Below are 19,349 nucleotides of genomic sequence, written 5' to 3' on the forward strand. Positions count from 1 at the left end.
ATATGAAAAACCTTCAACATTTTTTTTTGTTTTGTTTTGTTTTACATTTTATTAGGGGCTCATACAACTCTTATCACAATCCACACATATACATACATCAATTGTATAAAGCACATCTGTACATTCTTTGCCCTAATCATTTTCAAAGCATTTGCTCTATACTTAAGACCTTTGCATCAGGTCCTCTTTTTAAAATTTCAACATTTTTGTGAAAAACTTCCATTACCTTTAATTCCATTTTTTCTACTTACTTTGTGAAGTCTCAAGTTTTTAAAATAGTAAGCTTATCACTCCCCACTTGGACTGCTCAAATCCAGTCTACAACTTAACTTAAGAGTTTTTAAATTTTTTTATTATCTCCAGTTTATTATGATCTACACAGACAAGTACCTTTGCCTAGTCAATTAAACACAAGTGAACATTTTTCTGATATTCTCTGCTCTGAGCCAAGTGTCATCTGACACCAACAGTGATATCTCATTTTCAAATTACTGAAATCTGTCCTGTCCCTCACGAATCTCCCCGTCAGTGAACTGGTGCAGCAATTGTTGGTTGATCTTCAGGAACATTTTACTTGGTTTGGTAACAGCGACATTGCTTTGTCGTTTGAACATTCAATTCAGTTGCATTTTTTGAACTGTTTATCAAATTGCAATATTGTCAGTTTCTTCAGCTTTATCTTGGATTTACATATGAGAAATTGATTATTTGATCCTCAGTCAGCCCCTGAATAGGGCTGCTCCATCACTTCATCCCACATATCGAGTCATTTTTTTCCTGTGGAATGTGCTGAGTACCTTTCTTTTTATCTTTCTCTCGTTTTTAATCATTTTATTAGGGGCTCATACAACTCCTATCACAATCCTTACATACATCAATTGGGTAAAGCACATTTGTACATTCATTGCCCTCATCATTCTCATAACATTTGCTCTCCACTTAAGCCCCTGGCATCAGCTCCTCATTTTTTCCCTTCTCTCCCCACTCCCCTCTTGAAAATCACTTTATTGGGGGGCTCTTACACCTTTTATAACATTCCATACATCAATTTTATCAAGCTTATGTGTACATATGTTGCTATTGTCATTGCCAAAATGTTTTATACTTGACCCTTGGGATAAGCTCCATATTTTTTGTATGTGTTTTTCTTTTGAGTAATGCCTGCATTTTTTGCTTTTATATTGTGAACCACAACTTGCATCATTCGGTCAGTTTCTGAAAATCTTGATAATGGAGAAAAGCTGTCCACCGAAAACACAATAGTACAATTCCTGAACAGCGGCTACCGGTCCTCCAAGGTACGAGAAACACGTGGACTTCACGTCATTGAAGATCAGGACAACAAGCGGAACACTCATGCAAGGTGAGTGTCATTCACTCATGATAGTAGTGCTTCCGAAGGGAAACTGAAGGCACAATGATTTCATTAACATACTTCTGTCCTGCAGGTCATCATAGCTTGCATGACTGCTCCGGTTATCATCCTGATCTTCAATGACACAAAATCCACACACCTCTCCCACCTTGGAGGACCAGGATCCACCCCCCAGGAATTGTACCACTGCACTGTCAGTGCACAGCCCCTCTCCATCTTCAAGGTTCTGGGAAACTACTGAGGCCAGGTTCTGGAAAGTTTCCATCATCACATGCCTACAGAGTTTCCTCTGAGAATGATCCAGCAAAGCCCACTTTCTGGGGAAAAGTCCACAGCCACATCTTCAACAGCCACGGTGTCCATCCCAGCTCCAGCTTCTGAACGCCTTGTTGACTGTGCTCCTTGAGTTCAAGTACACAGTTCATAAAGTGGGTTCGCTGTGGAAGCAGAGCCACTACGCAGTTTGGACAAAGGTCAATGATGGGATTAAAATGCTGACTGGGGATTCCAGGGCTCAGCACGAATGTCACCCTTGCTCTCCACTTGTCTGGAACAGACCAGGTCTGCGCACCACACCTGGGACCTCTCCGCACATTCCCGGAAGACTCCGAGTTTTTTAATTTTTTTAAGAGTTTATAAATAGTTCAGAAATTCTCTACTATAAACAACATATTCCATAACATCTCTTTCTATTTCTCTCCCCATCTCTCTCTGTGGTATGTGGGTATGTGAGAGATAGGGGGTGGGTGTATTTATGGGGGGGAAGGGAAACACTTTCCTTAGTGATATCTTTCTCTCTGTATATATATATATATATATATAAAGTGAATGTTGAAATATTAACAATTAAGAAATACTGCAAGACTGGCATCTTATTGGTTTGCCAGGTTTATTTTTTGTTGCTGCTTCCCATTAGGAAATAACATACAATTAAGAACTGAAAGATTCCCATATATAATTCAAATGTGCTCTGAAGTATTCCAGATAAACCTGTCTTGAGTAATTGACTGAATACCAATTAATATGTTTAAACAAACACATGCAAATCTTGAAATGGTCTATGCTCTCAAATTTGGAAAACAAGTATTAGTCCAAAGACTGGTGGTTATCCATATTGATGTGCGTTTTTTAAAAAGGAGATATTTAAATAGACATGAAATTTTCAAACAATATTATTATGACACACATGTAAAATTCTGCTGAAACTAATACAAAATAGAGCTGCAATTTTAGATCAACAGAATTGCTTGGCACTCAAATGAGTTGAAAATAACTTCTGGAATTAGAACTTCTGATATACGGGTGCTATCAAATGGTTTCAGTAAAAGATTCAGTTAATAGAATACCATAACAGTGTTGGTTTGTCTTCCGGGAACGTGCGGAGAGGTCCCAGGTGTGGTGCACAGACCTGGTCTGTTACAGTACTGAAATAAAGGAAGCTATTTACAGAACAATGGGATGTTGCATATTTTTAAATCAGGAAATGCATGGTCTATATTTAATATATTTTTAAAATAAATCATCTGAATCAGATATATGGATAAGAGACAATCACCTTAAAATGTTGTGAAGTAGAATCTGATCTTTCTGGTTGAGAGTGAGGAGAATGTGAAGAAATTACTAAAGAAGATAAAAGATTATAACATTGAACATTGCTATAACAACCCAGCAAAATGAAAACAAAAATCCCCACAATTGAATTAATCAGCAACCCCAGAAGAGTTTGAGTATGACTTTAAATCAAGATTTATATATTACTGAATTCATAATCAGTATCCTTGGAAACAGCTTTCAAAAAATCAAAGCATGTATTTTGTTGGTCAATCTTCTGCCAAGGGCCTACTTAGAGTCCAGAAATCAATGATGTCATCTTGGGAGTAAGGTAAGCTTGGCTCAATCATGGTATTTTCATCACCCATATGCATGTTTTCAAATAGGCAATGAATCAGAAAAAATGTAAATTTATTCCTGTGACTTTTATATTATTTGTGCAGAATATTGACTATATCACAGACAGCACGAAGAATAAACAAACCTATCATGGATAATGGAGCAAGGGTAGTACCGTGAGCTAACTAGTGGGTCAGTACTTTGAAACTATCAGTCATTTCACTGCAGGAAGACAAAGTTTCTATGCCCACACATAGTTACAGTGCAAGAAACCTCCGGGGAAGCTCTGCCCACAACTTTAAAGCTACTATGTGTTGGAATGACTTATTTGGCAGTGAGTTTGTATTTTTTGATTTTGGTCTGTAGGAAGAAGTACAGGACAAATGCTACTAAAAAGCAAAGATGATGAGGTATCATCCTCAATACATGGGACATGTTATAAATGAGATCCTCTGAAGAAAGAGACACAATTGTTTGTTTTTTGAAAAAGGTCAAGAAAAATAGAACCACCTTCAGTGGCTGTGTTTTTAATAATAGCACAATAATGGTGTGAATTACGTAAGGCAAGGTAAAGGCACTGCAAACCTAGGCAGGATTTCATTCTGTTGTACAAAGGGGCATTACCAGTGAGGAATGTTTCTACAGGGCTTTTTATCAACATAAATAAATATAAGGAATAGGAATTCCCACTTATTGACCAAATGGACACATTTCAATCAGACTCATTCTTTTGATGAGGCCATCAGAAGATACGTCTAACAGTGTAAGCGCCAACTCTATCATCTGTAAAAATCTAAAGAAAATATGTCACTGCCTGACGGAATAAAGAAAACTGTAGTGAAGAAGCAATGGTGACTCTGGACGAGCTAAGAATTCATGTCCTCTGGTAGACCTTTATATCTAGACACTACTCAGGAAGTTTATTGCACATTCCAAAAAATCAAGGCCCAAACTGGGATGCTGATACCTGATATAACAAGCCTCAAGGCACATAAGGAAGATCATCACAGTTATCCAGTGCTTGGAACCACATATGCATCTGATAGCAATAGACTGCTTCATAAAACTCCATCCCTTGTCCCCCGCCTATCACACTTTTACCTTATAATCTAACCTCAGGTTTCCAGTGATTCCTATCTGACCTTACTCTGTATAATGCAAATACCCTAGGTTTCTGTAGCACTCACCATTTTGTAGTACAGCTTCAGGAAGCCAAATCAATGCACTCTCTAAATAAAAAGCAGAGACACTAGGAAATTTGGAGTCAGGTAAATGGATTTGGTTCACAACCATTCAGAAGTTCACATCCTTGTGATGCTTAAGTGTGCAAGACAGCAGTCCCAGGTTTCTAACTCCCTAGACTGGACTGTATTTTGTTATATGTGACAAATCTGCAACCTGAAAAAGAAGAGGAGTGATCACTTAGGTATGCCAGATTGTTGACCTGCGCTTATTGCCCTAAAAGAGACCACCCTGAGCCCCTGACCTGAAGATTAGGATTCAACCTGAGGTGTTTGTTTTAAAGATAGAGCCCATGCTATTCTAATAGAGTCCATTCTTCTCTTCATCAGGTCCCCTTCATTGACATTCATGTAATAGAAACATGTATTTCCTAGTTACAGAGAATGAATGGATTCCAGGTGTTCCTGAAAGGGAATTATGAACCTGGATTACTGTATAGACTTGGGAGTTCAATGCTTAAGTTGAGTGTTGACCTATCTTTGATTGGTTGACTTCAAAGTGAATTTTCAGGAAGAATCTATGTTTTCAAGGCAAGTCAATAGACTCATTGCTACAATATTTTTATGCTAGTTTTACTGCTATGAAAACGTTTACAATGTACTTTAAAAATTTACAGAATTATGAGGTGTGATCAATGCTTTCAGATCTGATACTATCTGTGTACCTTTCTACCAACAATTTCTCCCCCTTTACAGTTCATTTTTAATTATCCATTTTCCTGATTGTCGGACTATAACACCCAAATCCTCTTGTTTTCCAAAAATCTGGGAAATGTATAATATATTTCCCCAATATTTTAATGATCACTTAACTAAATAATCAGAAATTAATTATATTTAAAGTAGCAGTCACACCTTCTTTCTGATTCTTACTTCCACACTACTGTACCAACAATTCCTATTCTTTTATATCTTGATTTCAATGTAAAAAAAATATCTCCTTTTTCTTTGGCATGATTTATATTTCAATTACTCATCCTTTTTATATATTTTTCTTCATTTTAATAATTTATCTAATATCATTATACACATTTAATCCATGTCATATATATAATAATGTTAAATGTTAGAATAAAGTTGATGTTTTAAGATATAATCTCAAGCCTTATTGAAGATAAATATCTTCTTTTACAAGACATGTAATTTAAGGAAGTGATATCTTATGAACAAAGTTTTTGTGCAACCAACACTCCACCTCAGTATATAACCCTTGACATGGTTGGCTAAAATAATCAAGCTGAATCATGATCATCTATGCCACTCCAACCAATGGTGAGCTTTTCATAAAACATTATACTGTCCCAGTCCCCTTTCTTCCCTTTGGATACCCCACAAGAGCTATTGTGTGTGAAGAAACGACTATGGTTGGGGACCCCATTTATAAGGCCATAATAATACACAAAACAGAGTGTATTAACATGTGAAACTTGTTTTACAAGTGGACAACAAGAGACAGAGGAACATGAGCAGCAAATACTAGAAGCGACTTGGTCAATGCAGAGACAGCCTTAACTCGGAAATAAGCTCAGAGGGATGTTTATTTGTTACCCCTCTGCAGCTCTTGTGTTTAAGGATGCCCAACGTTAACGCTTTTGTGAAAGAATGCACCCTAGAGTCCAGGAAAAGCAAGGGGTGGTTAGATGGGTGATGCCAAGAGCCAAGGTGAAGGCAGAAGCTTAAAAGTACAAAAAATGGATGCAGGAAAGAGATGAATTATCATCCATTCTGTCATCTTGGATTGGAGCATGGGTTCCAAGTTTCTAAGTAACGGTGACAGATGGCAAACACCACAACTGTGGGAGAGGACTTATTGGATTGGGTTCTAGGGCATCCCATCCATAGTCTTGAACTTCTATGGAGAGAGAGAAAAGCTAGTATCTAGGCATGTGCCTGTGAAACATGCTCCACCAGGAGCCTGGAGGGGTACGAGCACTAAACAAATGTGATGGGAAGAGGCTATGCTGTGACATAGTAGGGAGACATTAGCCAGAAGTGGCTAGTTGGATATCCTAGTTGGATGTTGTTGGCATTGCCCTTTTCAACCCCCAGTGAGTTTCTTAGTCGAGGAGTTGCGAAGTGCAGTTACTTGACAGGGGTGTACGTTTGTGCCCTTATAAAACTAATATGCAAGTCAGGCTACTAGCAAAATATAGAATTTGTTTTTGAGTCTGTCATGTTCAGTCATCATAAATATCTGAAATATAAGGCTCACCATTCCCTTAGGCCTTAAGTCTAGGTTTCAATCTCAGAACTCTGAGGTAGGCTGGTTGAAAAACTAAGTTGGATACTGGGCACCTCCTTGATCAACATTCTTATTCTAAGCTTGAGTAAGTTTTAACTCCTTCCAAGAAAAGTTAGTTTATGAAAAAATACCCCCCACCCCCCCAAAAAAAACCCAACAAACCTGAGTTGTGATAGTAAGAGTCAAGAAATCAATAGATACATTGCCTTGGATAAATCAGGGGAACAACACCTCTTTAGAGTGCTGAAAAGATATTACCTTGAAGATTGGGTTCACCTGACCAAAACTTGCTATTGTCAATGGCTTCTTATGTATGTGAAAGAGGGGCACTAAATAAGGAAGGCAGAAGAATTGATGTGGTTGAGTTGTAGTTCTGGCCAAGAATATCCCAAATACCATGGAAATACATAGTACAAAGAAGTCTGTCTTGGCAGAAGTAATATCAGAGGGCTACTTAGAGGTAAGGATGGTGAGAGTTCATATTATATACTTTGGACAAGTTATCAAAGATAACAGTTCCTGGAGTAGGATATTATGTTGGGTAAATTAGAGGGGCGGTGAAAAATAGAAATCCCTCTACTAAATGGATTAACAAAGTTCCTGCAACAATGGGTTTGTACTAAATTGTGAGGCTCTCACAGGAGTGTTTTGTTCTGTTGTACACTCGGTCCCTGTAGACGGATCTGACTCAATGACAGCTAATATGAAAACAGCCCCAGAAACCATGAATTAAACACCCAAGACATACACAAAGACATGCTAATGTGCTAGTTGTGTTTACAAAGTTATTATTTCTCTTATTAAAACAGCAAGGGAGGAAAAAAATAAAAGGGAAGAGGTTTCTTTAGTAAAAAAAAAAAGAGAACAAGCAAGGTTACAACAAAATCACTGAGAAATTCCTACCCCTTATTATACCATTCCTATGGAGGTGAACAGAAGGCAATTCTCTAAGCTCCACATAGGATGCCATATATCACAGTATTTTCATGAATGTGAGCTCTAGTATAAGGACAGCATATAGTCACTTGGTTGTAAATGACATTTTGTCTTTCACAGAAAGTATAAATTATATAGGTCTCTACATTGAGGGGTCAACAGGAAGATCTGAGGATTCAGCAGAACAAGGGACTAATGAGAGTTGAGTGGGTTTCAGGCTGCTTAAAAGGTCTATGCGCAATTGAATCAAAATAAAATTTCATGAGACCCTTCCAGCCTAACTGTAAGATAGATGAAAATTGATGATTCTGGCATCTAGAGACCAGATTATTGACATAGGATGAATAAACACTGTTTTTCCTTATTTTGTTACTTAAGTTCAAGTTATTGGGTTCACACAATAGTTTTGAGAGAACACTTACTAATACTTTCTTTGAGACTAGAAATAAACTGATACCAGTGTCAGTTAATGATACTTGAAAAAAAAAGTAGACCAATATGGATAATGGATCTGCATGAAAAGGTTCTTTTAAAAATTGGAAAGTAGTCAGACACCATATTAAAATGAGTATATAGCGTGATTAATTGTAATTTATCCCAAAATTGATTTAACACAAGAAAATAAATACTCAAATATACCTATTGTTTGAAAAACATCACGATCTAAATACACATAGAATATAGACTAAACAAAGTCAAAGGTTTTTCACATAAAAAAATCTAACATGAAACAGGTCTAACCCAATATACTATACATTCATGGAGTTGGGGGGGGGATTGAAAATGTCACATATAAGAGGAAGGGGAAAAAGCACCCCACCTCAGAAACAAGACAAACATGCATGCCCATTTTTACCACTCATATTAAAAATTGTACTAACCACACCATCAGAAAAAAGAATTTTTTAAAAAGGGAAGAAAAATTACTTCCAAAAAGAAATACAAATTCCTTACTCTTCATGATTAATATTTTAAATAGGCCATAAATACCATAGCTAGTAAATGTAAAAAAAATTATAGGCTACATTCCAACACAGAAAAGTAACTTTTTTACTTAATCCCCTATTAACTACTAATCCCTAATTCCCAAACCATTATCATATTAACATGTTGAGCATCTTTACAACATACTGATACCCTCCTAAAACACAAAGGAGGGAGGCAGTCATGCTATTTGCCAGAGAGGAACGAGAACTGGCCAGACGGGAAGAGGCAGTACCAGCGGACTTACAGACACAGGGCAGCACACCAAACTGTTTGGCTCGAAGGGGGCCACTGATTGCCCTCTGAGATGACTGGTCAAAACGAAAATACAAAAATGTGTGTAAGGTACACTGACAAGCACACACGCACTGTACTCACACAGGCAGGCCGCATACACCAGTGACTTAAACGTAAAATTATGAAATATGAATGTGATTTTTTTGTGAACCATTTTGAAATAATGATAAATTTGAGAAAAAGGACCAGAAGACTGCCAGAGCAGGAGGGAGAACCTGTGGACCCGCTCGCTGGCGAGCACTCTGAGAGTGGATCAGGGTTCCAACCAGAGGGCCCAGACACACATGCGCACAAGTGAGTGTTTTCAACCGGTTACCCTAACACAGAGGTTCTCAACCTTCCTAATGCTGTGACCCTTTAATACAGACCCTCATGTTGTGGTGACCCCCAATCATAAAATTATTTTTGCTGCAGTTTTGCTATGGTTATAAATCAGGCGACCCCTGAGAAAAGGTCGTTCCACCTGCAAAGGGGTCGCGACCCACAGGTTGAGAACTGCTGCCCTAACAGGACCCTCTAGAGGACCTCCCAAGTGGTGATGAGAAAAATGACTTCAGCCCCACTCGGTCCCAGTGGAAAGGGCCCAAGACAATGGGCGTGCCCAAGGCACAAGGACACATTGGAGCATCTCCAACCAGTTGCCAGAATGGGACTCCTGGTCGACCTCCCAAGTGTTGGTGAGGACAATGGCTAAGCCCCATTTGGTGGGGGTCTATCCATATTTTGCTACAGGGGCAGCCTGGGATCGCAGGTCACCCCGCTGCTCCAGACTTTTCCTCTCTCTGTCTCCCTCCAACACACGTGAACCCACGCATGCCTCAGGGGTGAGAGATACAGAGAGTCTGATAGACATCGGGTGAGGTGAGGGGCCACCCCCTGATGTGCAGACAACTTTGCATGTTGACTGGTCTCTGCTGTGATACCTCCCAGCCCCAGAAGAGGACTTCCCCGCCTTCTCTGAGACTGGAGAGGTGGTTGTGGGCCGGCAGCCAGAGGTTTCCCGGTCCGGAGAATGACCTCATTGACTTTGCTCCCCGCTGCACACTCCTGGTTCCAATGAGGCCCAGAGGTGGCCACTGAAGGACTTGGCCCCAGCAGGGAAGCACGGGGAGGAGGCCAGGAGGCAGCCATCCAAGAGAACACATGACTGGCAGGATTGCACGTGGGAGGAAGGGCCCGCCTCCTCCCCAAACGCCCGGGGTCCCCACTGGCTTGGACATCGGCCTGGGGACACAAGAACCAGAGAGCGAGACAAACCCTGTGTCCAGGGGCTTACTTTCAAAAGATCGCAGGGAGGGAGCTGCTGTGCTCCGTAGGAAACCCCAACCAAGAAGCAGGCCATCTGACAATGGTTTATCAAGAGGTTACCCACCAACATGCGGTGTGTGACAGGCGGGTGAGGGGGCTGCCACCTTGCTCATCCCAGCACCCAGTGCAGACTCACATCCACAGACAGCCACAGCCCAGGGCAGCAGGGTTGGAGGCTGTCCAAGCCCAACAGTGGCTCCCTGGCGCTGCCCTAGCCTTCATGCAATTTAAAAGTCTTTCTGTCTTAAGCCCACAGAAGGCAGCATCGCCCCTTTGGCTCCTCCACTAAACACAGACACCCAATGGGAACCTGCAGTTCCTCTCCTTCTGAGCAGGGTTACCATGGTAACAACACATCATCAGTATATAAAACTAATCTGTCTCAAGATGGCCTAAACCAGCTCACATTCCCTATTAGTGGGTGAACCATCCAATGTTTGGTGAATTCTGCTTCACAGCAAAAGAAAGAGTTGACATTGAAGGACCAAAAAGCGACATCACTATGAATGCATGGCCACTATATGCCAGTTATCCCTGTGGTAACTTTCCCAAAACCTGCTGCTTAAAACCCCAAAGGTCAGAAGGATCCCAAGGTCCTGATTTCAAGGTCTGTATTCCTACTGAAAATCAAGAGCAAGCAAGCTTTACACCTTCTGCTCCAAGGGAGGTTTCTGATCTCCCAGAGCTCGCCTTAGGACACATGCATTACCTTTTCCAGATGTACCACCCCAGTCAAACAACCCATCTGAGCCTGCAAAATCCTTGCCTGCCCCGGAGAGGGGTTCCAAGGAGGCTCCAGCTAAGACTCAGAGGAAGCACAGCAAGAAATGTCAGTGCAGCAGCAAGGAGATCTATTCCATGTATGTCAACAAGGTGCTCAAGTAGGTCCATGTGGACTCTAGCATGTCGTCCAGGTTCATGGACATCGTGAACTCGTTGGTCAACGACACCTTCATGCACATCACCCACCAGGCATCTCAACTGGCACATTACAAATAGCACTCGAACATCCAGGCGGCATTGTGCCTGATGCTGCCTGGACAACTGACCACGCGTGCCATGGTCGAGGGCACCAGGGCACTCGCTCAATCCACCAGCTCCATGTAAATTGTCCTTCAGTCTGCCCGCGCTCAAAACCCAAGGGGCCATTTCAGGGCCACTTCCGTTTTCATCCCAAAGCAAGAGGTCAAACATGATGGCACTACCTAGTTTTTGGTTTGTTTGTTTGCTTTGGTTTTTGACTTGTGCATAGTTTATTTCATGATGTAGATCTTCTTTTCCTTTGGAATACTTTTTGGGGCACTGAATACACACATCTCACAATTCAATAGTTCAAACATCTCAAGAAGAATTGTAAAATCATTACGATTGATTTCACAACATTCTCTTTTTCCACCACGATTAAATCGCCTTTAAAATACTGCTCAGTTCCCTCCTTGCTTAATTTTTTACTCCTCAAATTGCCTCGCTCTCCTCAATGCAGCCACCACCCATCCCCACCCCCACCCCAATCAGACATCCCTACAAACCCTCCCATCATTTTTTATCTGTAGGCATCCACTCTTTCTGTGCTTCACAAACTGATAAACCTAACAGAAACAATAATGAACAGAAACAAAATTTAGTGGGAAGAAAATAACCATAGTAATATATAGATAGAAATATAAACATGGAGTAAGAAAATAGGACCACCATTAATAGTTTAAAAACCAGGCAAGACGTCTTTGTCATGTAACCAGGAAGAGATCCTTGCACCTAGAACAGACTCTGGTCGGGTCTAGAGTAAGGTGACCAGATTTTACCATTGGTAAAGAGCGACACCATTGACCGGGGGTGGTGTGGGGTGGGAGGGCGTTCTTGATTAAAAATTTGGTCTATATGGAGCAACAAAAATTTTCATTGAATGCAAAAATAGTATTGTAATATATTTTTAAAATTTCAACATAAGTATAATTTATTAATATAATACATTAAAATTATGTATAGTATTATTTTATTATTTGGCATATTTCTCATTTGAGTGAATTTTTTTAGCAGATTGCTGTCGTTGTTTAAAAGGTCATGAAATTTTTCACAAGTATTTGTTAAAGTATATTTCACACAAAAAATGGCTTTCTAAGTCTCAACACATAATTGTGATTTTTTATGTCCTCACTTTATTTACCGTAGAATAAACATGTTCAGTCACAGCATTAGTTCCTGGTAAGGACAGCGCGGAATTTTTAGTGCATTATTGTATGGAACATGGTTTGTTTCGAAATGATGAAATATTTCTAACCATTTGTTCTCTATTGTGATTTTTGCTGATGCCCAAGATTTAACCTTTTCCTTATCAATATATATTTTTAATAATGATACCTCATTAAAAAGATAATTTTTCGGACATATTACTATATGGGAATTTTTGAGTAATATGATTGAATGATTTTCGCAAATCATGCCAATTTTAATGTAACCCAATGAAAAATTTCAATATCATTTTAATGTACCATCCACTCTTCCAAATAATCTATGCAATTACTATAGAACTTTTTAACGTGATTCATGATATCTACACAATTTATTGCACCTTGTTCTTCTAGGTGGCTTATACTATTACGGATAGTTAAGGGAAGAAAATTATTTTCTAGCTGCTCTTGACACTGAAATTTTAAATTATTAACTTCATTTGCTACTTCAATTACTGAAATTCTGTCACCTTCAGTAAGTTTCATAGCATTTTAGAAAAAAAAGCTGCTTGATTGTGTACAAACTGTACCCAAATTTTTTAGATTCTTTTTCAAAAAACTCTTTTAAAATTCTAGGACATTTATCCTGTGATAGAAAGTAGGATTTCAAAGGATCGTATATTTTCAAAATTCTTTCGACAGCTGGCAAAAGAGCTGACCAGCGCGTTTTACTGTATCCAAGTATTTTATGATATTCGATTTCTGCAGTTTCACAAAATTCTTTAAGCATTTCAACGTGCAGTGTATATACAGAAATAAGAATATATTTTAATAACAATATTTTCCACATCTACGGGCAACAAATCAGCAGCTGTTTGAATGGTGTTATGTGTTGTGTATATTCCTTTCCTGTTCTCCTGCCATTACCTAGCTTGTCGTGCATTCTTTCCAAAAATCGGGACTTTTTTAAAACGCCGCAGGACGGGGGACAACGTGTTAAAAATTGGGACTGTCAGGCCAAAAGCGGGATGTCTGGTCACCTTAGTCTAGAGGGAGGTCAGCAGAAGCAAGACCCTGGGACTCACCTTTGAGCTGAGGAGGTACAAGGAATCTCGGGGAGGAGGCGCTGCTGTGTGATCGCAAACGAGGGAGGGGGTTAGGAAAGACCCTCAAAATGAGAATCAGGGAACCCCGAAGCCTGAAACCCCAGCCTAGGATTCCCCTTTCTCCCATAGGGATTCCCACCACAAAGTGCAGGCAACCCATTCAAACACGTGAAACAGGATCAGACTCTGGGGGCACCCACCCACCTCTTCCCAGGAGAGGGGTGTTGGCAAGGCTTGCAGGAAGGAGCTAAAGGGCGCTAACAGACTGCTATGTGCAGCAGGGTCACCATAAAATGGCCGCAGTGCACATCCACGAACCTAGAGCCTAGCACCCTTACCTAGGAGCACAGCAACAAGGTGGTCAGGCTGTAGGTGCTTCTCAAGCACCTGGTGAAGCACACAGGAGAGTAGCATCTGCATGCATGCTGTGAGCTGCAGTTCAGGCTAGGACACCACCACTTCTGCCCCGTCTGGGCGTGACCCGGGGTGGGAGGAGTTGGGTCTCCGCCTTCACTTCCCCTTCCTGGCGGCTCTTGCCATGCCCCTTTCCTTTGCTGCACAAACCCTGTGCCTGGCAAGGGGTGGGCGGGGTCTTGGGAGGAACCAGTTAGAGGGGTCCACCGTACTGGCCCACAGCTGAGGCTGAGGCTGCAGCTGCAAAGACTCAGATAACAATGGCCGAGGCACCTGGGGCCAGAAAAGGTACAATCCCGTTGCACAGAGACTGTGCATGGGTGACATGGATGAAATAGAGCCATGTACATGGAGGGTGTAAGCCTGTGATCAGATTCCCCGGATGTACATCCTCCTAAGCAATGCAAAACACCCAACAATCCAAATCTGCCAAAGTGTTATTGGAACTGAAGCAGGAACTGAGAGTAATGATCTTTGCAGTGAAGGACCATTCTATGCCCCAAAGCATTGTTGTGTATACCTGATTTTCAGGGGAAAAACTGACAGGGTAGCACTGAACCTGTGAGTTTCCAAGATTAAATCTTTGCTGGAATAGAAAGCTCCGCCTTTTCCTGTGGCACGATTGGTGGTTTCAAACTGCTAGTCTCACGGTTAACAGCCCAGCTTGTAACGTCTACATAAACAGGGCTTCTTGTTTGTATATTGTAGATTCACCCACAATAGCATGCAAGTGTAGGCCAAATGGATGCCTAGGTTATAAAAACTACTTTCCATCGGATTGCAAACCAAAAGTTAGTGATTAATCACCAGAACTAGATGTGCCCAGCTAGCACTACCGAGTGCTCCAAAAGGAATCCCATTACAACGTCCTGGATAGAGTGGGGGGAAATGTGGATCCAAACTCAAAATCACAAAAAAGACCCTCAAAATAGTGGCCTTTACTCACCTTTCAGGTCCAGAACCGAACTCAATCCCATGATAGACTAACCATCCATGTAAATAAGATCAAAAGGACAGTATTTACCCAACAACAAAAGAGGAAATGAGGAGGAATGGAAACAAGAAAGCCTTGGAGAGAGTGGTGTGATTGTTGTTGTTGTTGTTGTTGTTAGTTGCCCTCAAGTAGGGTCTAGCTCATGGAGAACCTATGTACAGATGAATGAAACACTGCAAAATCCTGCTACATCTCACAGTAATTTTTGTTTGAGCCCATTGTTGCAGCCAATGATTCAATCCCTCCTAAGGGTCTTCCTCTTTTTTGTTGCCCTTCTGCCTTACCAAACCTGATACCTTTTTACAGGGACTGGTCTCTCCTGATAACACATCCAAAGTACATGAGACAGCGTCTCACCATTCTCATTCTCAGGAGCATTCTAACTGTACTTCTAAAATGGGTTTATTTGTTCCTCTGGAAGTCCATGGTTCTCTCAGTATTCTTCACCAAAACCATAATTCAAATGATGCAGGGAGTATTAAAAGAATATCGAAGGAATACACCAAGCAAGAGATAGCATAAGATCAAGAACTCAAGGAAGAAATCCAAATGGTCTTGAAGATATTTTCAAAAAACAAAGCTCCAGGAATTGACAGAACACCAGTTAAAATGTTTCAACCAGCTCATGAAGCACAGAAAGCATTCAATTCCCCATGTAAGAAATTTGAAACAGCTGCCAGAGAAGAATAATTATTACGTTGAAACTCAACCTGTTCCATATATTTAAATATATCATCAATCTTCTCATTCGGTGAATTCTCATCAATCTATGTTGTTCCAATACCTCTGCCTCATCATGAACTGGCTAATGTTGTACATGTTGATATTAACGATCACACATTGCAGGGGAAATTTTTCTCGCAGAAATACCTAGAAAATTGTGGGATTTATTTTAATTTGTAAAACACAGGGAAGCTCTGCTGTCACTAGTAGATAGGATCCAGGGACTCTTACTTTTAAATCACAAATAATTATGTAAGTCAATATATCAATTATGCTAACATTAAGAAACCTTGGTATAAAGCCTTAAACTTATCAAATAAATAGAAATTTCCAACTGAAGAAAATAAATGACAATTTATGAAAATTATAATTATGACAAACTACCTTGACCAAATCATACTAGAACCCTTAACATTTTATAAATACATAGATGGTATTAATAAAAGCACAATTGTATTTATCCACACATTTATACATAGTTTACTGTAGCCAAGAAGAGGTATAGTTTATACAAGTGTTAGTAAAATAAATTCCACATTCATGTTTTTATTCCAAATAAAACATGCTTAAACATACATCTGCTATCAGTGAATGTCTGTGGCCATATTTTCTCAGTAACACACTTAACTTGGTTTCATTGGGATGACTTAAAATACATCTGTTTGTGTGTGAGTCAGGAAACAAAGAAAGAAAGAAAGTAGGCCAACAGAAATCCTGTCTTCTGCACCCTAGACATTTTTTAAATGGATCAAGCACTATAAAGAATATAGTGGAAACTTCACAGCTGAGCCAGAGGGGAAAAAGTCAACTGGTACAAATGAAGAATCTGGATGACATGAAGTACTGGTGGAAGAAGTCTGTCGAGTTACCATTGAGGAGGTAACTAAGGAATTTAGAATCGCACAAGGTTCAGAATTTTCAATTTTTAGTTATAATTTTGGTTTGTTGATTATTGCCAAAAATCAATGCACACAGATTAATGAGCTAAAAAATTGCTACTACAGAGCTGCTTTGTAGAAAATTGAAGTTAATGAAGCAAGTTTTGTGGAATGACACTTAAGTATTCTTGGATGTATCAGTATGATCCAGAGAGGAAGATCCAATGAAAAGTTACATCTGAAGGAATCATGTAGGTTGATATTCAAAGAATAAAGGTCAATTCAGAATATATGACATCTGTTTTGTGGATTCTAACAGGTAGGTCCGGAATGAAATTCTCACAGGACATAGAAAATCAAAGAATATTATTATGAATAAGTTTCAAGAAAATGAAATATGACAATAGTGAGAAAATGTCCTAGAATGTTGCACAAAGGATCTTTTTTTTCCCGTTCTATCATGACAATACACCAGCTCATTCTTCAAGAGTAGGAATGGTTGTCCATTGAGGAATTTGTTGAGAAACCTTAACAGTGGTTCTCAACTTTCTTAATGCCATGGCCCTTTAATATAGTTCCTCACGGTGTGGTGACCCCCCCAAATATAAAATTATTTTCATTGCTACTTCATAACTGTAATTTTGCTACTCTTATGAATCAGGGGACCACTATGAAAGGGTCACCAACCCAAAGTGATTTCGACCCGCAGGATGAGAACCGCTGCCTTACACCATCCACATTAAAGAGCTGATCTTCCCCCTGCATATTTCTGTATTTTCCCATAAATCAGACAACATCCCTTGAGTATTGTGGAACTTTCAGTCTGATGTGCTGTAAATCAACAAGCATAGAATACTTTGGGGGAAGGTTCAGAGCAATAGCTTTACATTTTTATTTTTTATTGTTTAGTAAAAATATCTAAGACTGTGGAGAAATATATTTACCTACAATCGTGTGTGTATGTGTGTGTAAATACCTATATCATGGAGGAAGAACAGGATGGTGACCAAGCAGTACACATGGGGAGGACTCCACAAAGACCAGTGGAAAAGACTAGGAGAGGGATATCCTACACTTCCAGAATGCAAGACTATCAGCAGAAAGTTACATAGACACAAATTTAATAAAATATCAGCAACATTTACTGATAGACTCCTCTTTGTCACCGACCCTCAACACTAACCAGCTATGTAAAGATTCCCAAATTTCTAGACTTCATTTTCCTACTCTAGGAGCTAGCTAGGATGGTGGAGCTGTTGAGCTTCAGAAACATAGCTCTATGAAACTAGCCTGAGACCAACATAAGCACAAACAGACTTGGCTTTCAGCACAAGTCAATGGAGGTCTGGTCAGATGCCCTAGAAGCCCTAACACCAAGAACAGAAATAGCACAACCCACCACAGTAGTTACATAATCTGGTGTCAACTTGAGTCTATTAAGAGGAAAGGGGTGGGATTTAGCTTGTGAAGTATGTCTCAGTTTGATGTCCTCATTTGGAGGGGCTATGGAGATAAATAGCTCACTAGAGGCCAGACACACACTCTCTGCTTCATCTTTCTGTAAGCAAGACATATGGAGCGATGCTGATGGAGAAAGAGCCCTGGAGCTGGAGAAACCACGTGGAGACTCATGCCAGTGCTGAGATTCTTCTATCACCACTGAATCCACAAGACTTTCCAACCACTGGCCTGGGATCTCACTGCATTCAGCATCATTCCATGGCTCCTTAAGTCTAAAGAGGAATTTATTGACTAGTAGTTAAATAAGGGTTAATATTAGCCTTATGAACTAGATCTACACTGGGGTAGGATTTTTTTTTACACTATATTAGGGGCTCATACAACTCTTTTCACAATCCATACATATACATACATCAATTGTATAAAGCACATCTGTACATTCTCTGCCCTAATCATTTTCTGTTTTTACATTTTATTAGGGGCTCATACAACTCTTATCACAATCCACACATATACATACATCAATTGTATAAAGCACATCCATACATTCTTTGCCCTAATCACTCTCAAAGAATTTGCTCTCCACTTTAGCCCTCTGCATCAAGTCCTCTCTTTTTTTCTCCCCTCCCTCCCCGCTGCCCCCTCCCTCATGAGCCCTTGATAATCCACAGATTGTTATTTTGTCATATCTTGCCCTATCCGGAGTCTCCCTTCCCCCCCTTCTCTTCCGTCCATCTCCCAGGGAGGAGGTCACATGTGAATCCTAGTATTCAGTTCCCCCTTTCCAACCCACTCACCCTCCACTCTCCCATCAATGCCTGAAGGGACTGAAGGCATCTTCCACCCTGGATTCCCTGTGCCTCCAGCTCCCTATGCACCAGTGTAAAACATCTGCCCTATCCAGTACTGCAAGGTAGAATTCGGATCATGATAGTTGGGGGCAGGAAGCATCCAGGATCTGGTAGAAAGCTGTGTTCTTCATCGGTACTACATCGCACCCTGATTGACCCATCTCCTCTCCTAAACCCCTTTATAAGGGGTTCTCCTGTGGTCGACACTTGGGCCTCGGGCCTCCACTCTGCACTTCCCCCTTCATTCACAATGGTATATATATATATTCTTTTTTTTTCATGATGCCTTATACCTGGTCCCTTTGGCACCTCGTGATCGCACCAGCTGGTGTGCTTCTTCCATGTGGGCTTTATTGCTTCTGAGCTAGATGGCCGCTTGTTCACCTTCAAGCCTTTAAGACCCCAGACACTATCTCTTTTGATAGCCGGGCACCATCAGCTTTCTTCGCAACATTTGCTTATGCACCCATTTGTCTTCAGC

The 19,349-nt window shown here is 40.3% G+C and overlaps 1 pseudogene; it reads left to right on the forward strand.

Moving 5' to 3' along the window:
* The window catches only part of LOC142430518 (developmental pluripotency-associated protein 4-like), a 105,947-nt pseudogene that overhangs the window by 13,459 nt on the left and 73,139 nt on the right, over nt 1–19,349 (forward strand).

Source organism: Tenrec ecaudatus, chromosome 17 (assembly GCF_050624435.1).
Source record: "Tenrec ecaudatus isolate mTenEca1 chromosome 17, mTenEca1.hap1, whole genome shotgun sequence".
Classification (NCBI taxonomy): domain Eukaryota; kingdom Metazoa; phylum Chordata; class Mammalia; order Afrosoricida; family Tenrecidae; genus Tenrec; species Tenrec ecaudatus.